The 8717-nt window shown below is 41.6% G+C and overlaps 1 pseudogene; it reads right to left on the minus strand.

Moving 5' to 3' along the window:
• Nucleotides 1-219: 219 nt before the first annotated feature.
• On the minus strand, nucleotides 220-5570 carry LOC125554326 (annotated as a pseudogene).
• Between the last annotated feature and the right edge of the window lie 3147 nt (nucleotides 5571-8717).

Here is an 8717-nt window from a genome sequence, read left to right on the forward strand (position 1 = left end):
CACATTCAGGCACCAAACATTCCAGCAGAAGCAAAAAATAGCTATACAAGACCGCACCAAGCGTCGACCCAACAGCCCACACTGCCCATATGCCCAGCCAAGCAACAATATCCAAAATTATAACTGAAATCCCATTGAACTTTGTGACACTTACAACTGCATCATGGATCCAACAGACCACTTATAAGACAACGACCAACACAGAGAAAGCTTCTCCACATAAACTGTATGGTACAACATGCAACAACGACATACAAAGGCAACACACAAACACACACATATATTACTAAGTAAATGCAGTAGCAGCCGGCCCACGTACATCAGCTAGTCTGTTCATTGCCCTTCAGACTGAAGCGTCTGATACTGCACAAAAGACACTACCCAATTAACTCTGCTGAGTGAGATATCAGATCAGGTCTGTAATTCAGGCTGCACCACCAGAGTCAAGTCGGCTCTCAGATATAGCACGCCATCGATGAAGAGGCTGTCATCAGCAATGAACGTCGACCATGGCATTCCGAAAAGATCACCGCATCCCTGCGACCGATCACCAGTCATGGTGTTCTTATATCCGTACTTGCTCACAAATTTTCCTAACGGCTTTGTCCTTGCAGCAAACTCAATATCTAAACATATTGAGCCTGCCGGCTCATCAAAAATATTTAATGATAGGGCAAAGCTGTACGATGTTGCCTGCTCAACCATTTTACAGTTTGCCAAGAGATAGAATTTGTGCCCTGCGAGATGGAAAATTTGCGTGCATATACCTCCTGATGGGAAGAGTCGGGAACACTCATCACGCTTTAGATCCATGTAAACTGTAACCTGTGGGCAGGGTTGATTAAAAGCAACCACTCTCACAAGTTTGAAGTCGTAAGCTCGCTCAGCAAATTGCCAACATGTTGTCACGTTTGCTGCAAGAGCACCTTCCATCTGGTTTGGGTATGCTTTGTGTAGAAGTACCTCAGCAATATGCTTAGTTAAGTACTCATGGTCTATATCAACATCTTCATATCTTAGGACCTTCTGCAGTGCATCACAGCTCATATTACTGAAGCGTACCAGTGGAAGTAAGCGATAACTCAAGACCTTGCGCCTTTCCTCCTCCGAATAATAGTATCGCACACGGGCCCACTTGAGCAAGAAGTAATAAACCACATCTTCACATAACACGTGTAGGTCACTGCTCGAAAAGATGGCTTCGATTCCAACAAGAGAGATGTTCATCAGTTCATCTTGGAACCTGAAATGAGATAAATAATGCTATGAGTGACATATAAACAATATAATTAGTGACATCAATATCAACATTTTCTCCGAAACAAAAAGAAAAAATCATTGCTCCATCAAATAGTGGTCACTTACTTATCAAAATCCTTGTATTTATTGGCAAGGAATCCCTTCGCTGCACGTACTAAACTCTGAACTTCAGCAGCCATTAAAATGGAGCATGGATGGCCTAGGTATAGCAGTGCACATTCTGTGGTCATAGGCCGGCTTATGAGTAACTGAGTGCAGTACCTCATGCAAGCAGGAACCTCAAATTTGTCAGCACCCATTAAGATGTCGAGCAGAAGAGTGGGCTCAATTGTTGTCAGCTTTCCACTGTACATGAATCTTAGAAGCTCCATAAGGGAATTTTCTTCTGTTCCAAGTAGAAGGAAAACAGTAAAGGCACAAGGATTAAGAGAACAGTGCAAAAAAGAAGTAAGAAAAGCTCCACCTTGGATTAACCTTTTCCAATCATGGAAAAGTTTTATCTATACTATAATAGAAAACGTATGAGTTAGCGGAATCCAAACGATATCAACCATTCGATACAATCAGATCCAATGGTTCATAAATTAAGTTTCACCTTGCAAAGCGCCTCATAATTTCATATTAATTACAAAGATAATTGAGAGAGTTAATTAATCCACGAATTGCCCACATCACTGACTACAGAGACGACACACACTGGTGGATACTCTATATGATAGCCCTATAGTACTGGTTACCTACCGCCATTGCTTCGCAATCCACACTACGAGTTTGAATTATCAAATGAAATTAGTTACCATACAATTAATTATTAACCTCAATAAGGAAAGTTCTTCTGTAATTTTAAGAAAGTGCGAACATGCACTTAGAAACGTGTGTGTGAAGTCTGCGTAACTTTCTTTCAAAAAAAGTCTGCGTAACTAGTCCTATAAGTGGTAGAAACACTACAAAACATAATATTTATTTACCACAAATAATCAATGTTTTATATACAAAATATAAACAGTAACACAACCACAATAGAGAATTAGAATAAAAAGTAAGAGGAAGAATGTTACAGTTAAGCTATAATATTACCTGAATCAGCAATCCTAATTCTTGGATGTGACTCATCAGATTCTTTCATCCCATTTGTGAAAAGCTAAGAAACTGAAGCTTATTAGAAACTTGAACTGACTACATAACAAATACATTTCACATGGCTATGAAAATTACCTTTTGAAAGAAAGGACTTCTTGCGGCAAGAATTGCCGAGTTTATATAAAGGGCCTTTACTGCTGAAATTGCTTTGGCTGCCATGGTTGAGGAAGAGTCAATACTCTGTCCTTCATCAGCTGCAAAAAAAACAAGATCAATGAGAAACAAGACAACTAGGAAAAAAATGTACAAAGCGACCATTAGATAGATTTTTTCTGTTAAAATGCTTGGAACATTCTGTTCAATGGAGCAGATTCGTTTAGTCAATCTTCAGATGTATGATAAAATGGTTAAAATTATCACAAAGATTGAACGGCCATTTACTGCAGCCAGCAAGCATGCCTGTAGTTCACTGAGCAAAGTGATCATAGATGTTATCCTAATCACCCAACAAGAATTTCGTATAACTTTATCAGATAATTATTTGTCAATAGCCAAACTTACACAATGCCTTTTGAAAGTTTCAGAAACTTGACCAAGAATTTCAGAACCCGCGTTTCCAGAAAGGACAACAAAGTAGTAGAACTTCAGGTTTCAGCTCAAGTAACTTCTTTCCAAAATTTCTGAATTGCATCATTGAGCACTTCCACTGTCCAGTCGCTAGTCTCAATTGCAGTGGATTGATCTTATTTTACGTTTGCAGGAACAAGGAATATTAAAAAAAAAGGTTAACAGCACTACCACATCAAATTGTTGGACTAGATATTTGTTGCATCATTGTCATATGTATGGACACTGGAAGACATTTGTTGTTTTCTCTGAATAACTTTGATGTTGATTTAGTCGAGCCCAAATTTCATTGTCATTTGTGTCGTACATTTCCACGATAAGACCTCAGGTGAAAATTTACAATCCATGCAACATGAATCTGTAATACTTAAACATAAGAGGTTGTCGAGCAGCCTAATTGACATATTACATGCTTGAAAGGGCAAGTGAGGCAACATGGCAGTGGAGACTGCAGAGTTCTAAAGTTTTATGTAGTTCTTCCCTCCACATCTCCTCTCCAAATATAAAGGATCATATTACTAACATATGAAATAGAATTATGAAGTTGCGAAATATTTTCTCCAGCATTCCAAATACAAATCCATAGTCAAGTACAACATATATAGTAATAATATGTTCTTCCTTTTCTGGGAAACATTCAGAAACATAACAATTGGCAGATTTGGCGTGTGGATAGTACAATCTCCGGTTCAAAGCCAATCTACATTTCTCTACAAAATAAAGTTCGATTAAGTGAGCATGCACCGCTGTCATTGTCAGAGACCCCTCACATGGGGCAGAGAAAAAAAAACTCGTAGAAGGCCAGGGATTGTGTGACGTTCCTCCAAGTCATGTCCTCGGGCACAGAAAGCCGTTCCCGTGAACAGATTAGTCGCTCAGCCTTAACTACCATCCGCACACGCACATATTAGCGCATTAATAAATGAATAAGAGATTTGGGGTTTCATTAAATAGGTGTATTCCGGTGACGCGCACGGCTTGGTTACCGGGGATATTTTACCTCCCGCCCTATATACCAGTCTGGAGGGAGTGACTATATACAGACGCTACTCTCAAATGCAGTGTATTCATCTTATTTTATGTTTGCAGGGACAAGGAATATGGAAAAAAAAAGTTAACAGCGCTGCCACATCAAAATGTACGACTAATATTTGTGGCATCTTTGTCGTATGTATGGACACTGGAAGACATTTGTTGTTTTCTCTGAATAAGTTTGATGTTGATTTAGTCAAGCCCGAATTTCATTGTCATTTTTGTCGTACATTTCCATGATAAGACCTCAGGTGAAAACTTACAATATATACAACATGAATCTGTAATACTTAAACATAAGAGTTTGTCAAGCAGCCTAATTGACATATTCCATGCTTGAAGAGGCAAGTGAGGCAACATGGCTGTGGAGACTGCAGAGTTCTAAAGTTTTATGTAATTCTTTCCTCTCCACATCTCCTCTTCAAATAAAAAGGATCATATTACTAACATATGAAATAGAATTATGAAGTCGTGAAATAATTTTTCCAGCGTTCCAAATACAAATCCATAGTCAAGCACTAACATATATAGTAATAATATGTTCTTCCGTTTCTGGGATACATTCAGAAACATAATATAATTGGCAGATTTGGCGTGTGGATAATGTACAATCTCTGGTTCAAAACTAATGTTCATTGGTTAACTACTTTTTCTCTACAAAATTGAGTTCAATTAAATGAGCATGCACCGCTGTCAATATCAGAGACCCTCTCTTATGGGCCAGAGAACAAAATCGTAGAAGGCCAGTGATCGTGTGCCATTCCTCCAAGTCATGTCCTCGTTCAAGTTTGCTGAAGCAGCCACAGAAAGACGTTCCCGGGAACAGATTTGTCGCTCAGCCTTAACTCTCATCCACACGCGCAGATATTATAGCTCATTAATAAACGAACAAGAGATTTGCGGTGTCATTAAAGAGGTGTGTTGCCATGGTGCGCACACCTTTGGTTACCGGGGATGTTTCCTCCCGCCCTATATACCGGTCCCGAGGGAGACTCTTACATATACACAGCATAGTAGTCACCCACAGCACATAACTTATGGATTCTCTCTATTACATTGTTTACACCTTATGCTAAACCCTAAAATTAAACCACATTGATAGAGGGTCAGCCTGAAGCCCTGAACCACTTTCAGAAACGAAATTAGGCCAAGCATCACAAATCAAGTGCAAGAAGCCCACACACGCACAGATCTACTGTATGTACGAATCGCATCAAACATGCAGGTAATTACAAACGCTAGATCCATCCAGCGGCGATAAGGGGGAAAGAATTAGGGGAGGGGTGAACGAGACTCTACGCACCTTTCTCCTGGCTGGCCGCGTCGGGGAGAGATCCTCCTCCGTCGTCGCCGGCGACGACCTCTACCTCCAGTAGATGTTCGAGAACGCCTTCGAATTGAAAGCGAACTCGAAATCGGGAACCTCGTCGCAGCGCGAGAACTGCAGGCCCGTCTCCGCCTCCGCAGGTACCGCCGCAGTCTCGCCGCCGGCCATGCGCTCCGCGCGCGACGACAGGAAGGACGCGCGGGACAGCGGCGGAAACCCTAGCTCCCGGAGGGTTCTTCCAGGAGGCGAGAGGGCCGTCGCCGGTCGGATCTACGAGTAAATAGTTTCAATGACCGCGAACCTCTTTTCGAACATTTTTCAGTTTGTCCTTTTTCTACTGGAACCTTTTTCTGTCTATTTTAAGATTTGTTTTGATCGGCTGACCTATCTGCTTTTTCTTAAGGAGTGCTGACGGCTGACTTATCTTTTTTTTCTTTTTGACCAAAAGGCTGACCTATCTGCTCTCTCTTTTTTAGGGGAACCAACCATGGACACGTGTCTAAGGGCACGTACAATGGTGGCATATGAATACAGGTGCCTCATGACAAAAAGTAATTTGAGGCATATGCGTTGATTTTTTTCTCTCTAATGCAAGCTACTATTAGTGGAACTCATCAAAGAATAGAAAATGATTCTCACTACACATGCATCCCTCCTCTCCACTTCAACTTTTTCAACTTTATGCACCGGACCACACTTTTTCTCTCTAAGCACCCGCCTCCTGAAGAGGATCCTGTTTCCCCATCCGAACCTACTTTTTCTGTTATCCGATCCTACATGGTATGTGAGGCATCACCCTGGGGCTATGCATTGGCCATGCCCTAACTAAGGGCCCAAGGCAGACTGTCAGATTTGTGTTGCAGTCAAGGACCAGTACAAAACAGCATTCCAAACTCATGAAACCATGTATGAATTCCTTGGGATGTCATTCGGCCTCATCAACGTGTCAGCACCCTTCCAAAGCATTGTGAATCAAAATCTTCAAGCCAATATTTTGGCGCTATGTACTCGTGTTCATCAACGATATCTTAGTACAACCACATGGAAGAAGCTCACCTGATGCCCTTGCACGGGGTGTTTGAACTTCTTCAGTAGCACTAGTTACTCCTGAAGAAGAACAAGTGTTCATTCGTCCAACAAGAGCTAAGAGTACATGGGCCACATTATTGGCATCAATGGTGGTGCAATAGATGCAAACAAGATCCAAGCAATTGCAGATTGGGCTCAACCCACAACACTCAAGAGCTTGCGAGGCTTCCTGTATTTGTTCTCTACTTCTTATTGCTCACATTTTGATCTTCTCTATTTGTGCATCATTCTGAAATCCCTTTTATGGGATTGTTTCTTGAACCTAGCCAAAATGATAGATACCTTTCGAAAGTTGCTTAGAGGGAGTTCTTCCACATCTTCTTCCCCGAGAATAAGGTCCAAGTCAAGGGGGGTTACTACCTCAAGACCGAGATGGTGCTCGTGGGAGCGGACCAGCTAGGATTGATGATGACAAGTGCAGTGTTGCACGCAAAGGCACGGTTAGTGCTGTTGTTGAGCCCCGCATTCTTCAATTCGCGTAGAGCCGACATGAGGACCTGCTATAGGGTGGAAGGTCCTCGTCTTTGTTTTTAGTTGTCGAGGGAGAGCTTGCAAAGTTGTCCACGTCCTCCGGGTGGTATCCATCCCAGATACAATCTTCTAGCTCATGATGGTATAATAGTGGGAAACTTGCGCACATCATTGTGATCGGATGGGATGCATGGGTGGTTTGGAGGGTTAATGCAGTGTCGTTGCAACTTCAGCAATGTGATCTTGGCGAGAGTTGGTGGTCAATAATCGTCGGGCGCTGGGCTGGAGGACGGAGCTGGGGCGTGCTCCATAGCGTGCTCGGGAGACGCATCGACATCCAGGATGAAAATCCTTTTCTTGGTCATTTCTGGCCAGATGGAATGACGCGGCGCGAGTGCGTTTATCCCTACTTAAAGGCGTCGCTATGGAAGATGACGACTTAGTTGTAGGTGTTTACTTCATATGTTGTAATAATGCTTCTATCATAGTAGTCCATGGCATGTACTCTATCCTTGATGCCTTTGACCCTGTTACAGTGCAACAACTTTTAATAAAAATGATTGTGTGCAGTACGTTGATGAGGCCGGGAGTTTCAACCTCCTTTTACAAAGAAAAAAAAGTAAGTTCACGGGTTAATAATACCTTACAGAGTGAGTGTGACGTTATGATGCATGGGCACCATGGTGCTCGTTTAAAAAAAATCAAAAAACATATTTAGAAGTTTCAAAAAAAATCTGTGGAAACTTGTATGTGTTCTCTACATATCCATGAATTTTGTTTTGAAAAAAAAGTAATTGTAAGCTTTACAAAAAAAGTTCCAGCCCAAAACAAACAAAAAGCGGCCTATTTGAAAAACATATTTGTCTTTTTTTGTAAGCCACCTATGAAAGTAAAATGTTGTGGAAATTTGCACATACGTGTTATACATGTTTGTGTGTTTACAAAAAATATTCAACATTTTTTATGTTGCAGAAAATGTTTTTCTTGGAACGGGCACCACAACATTTGCATTTTCTGTTAGGGAGTTCTATATATGCGTCACGAGATATTTGAGGGAACTCATACAACCGGTTGCCCAACACATCACGTGAAGACCATTGACCTCTCCATCCTGATATAGGAAAACAAAGAAGATCAGTAACTTTTCTACAATGGAAAGCATCACTTTCTTGCTGATGCATACAAACACAAAGAGCATCTCCAAGCAAAGAATAACACAAAATTGGGGCATGTACATACCAAAAAGTTCAAATTGACAGCTAATAACATCGATTCAATTGGCATTATAAGGACTTCAATTTTGAGACAAACAAGTGCGCCTTCGACCCTGAGTTTAGCTGGGGTTTCCAGCTTACAGGAACACTTACAAAGCATCATAAGACATAGAAAAGGCTCCCATGTTTGAAACATAATAGCCTACCAAGTAAACAGCGAACCTTCGATTCAGGAAAAAGGTAAACAGCGAACCTAAGAAACAAAAGCAACTCCAGGTCCAGGATACAGATTCCACTGATAGTACAAGAAAAGCAAAGTGGCATGCACCTCCCGGTGCATGGCACGCGAAACCTCACCCATTCCATCAAAAGGAACAACAGACGTACGTACCGAAGCACTGCCAGGGACGGAAGGACCTACTACTGCGATCCTCTTGCAGCTCCCAGATATAAGACTCTGACAACAACACACATTTGGTTCGCGGTGGCTAAAGTATAAACAATCTGCTGACAAGACGTGCTCTTTCTTCCTAGTTTGCCATGACCTCACAAATCATCTCGATGTGCCGGATTATGCAAGGATCACAAGCAAGCCAGACCTAACTTTGGGTAAGATA

The sequence above is a fragment of the Triticum urartu genome, chromosome 4, assembly GCF_003073215.2.
Source record: "Triticum urartu cultivar G1812 chromosome 4, Tu2.1, whole genome shotgun sequence".
Lineage (NCBI taxonomy): Eukaryota > Viridiplantae > Streptophyta > Magnoliopsida > Poales > Poaceae > Triticum > Triticum urartu.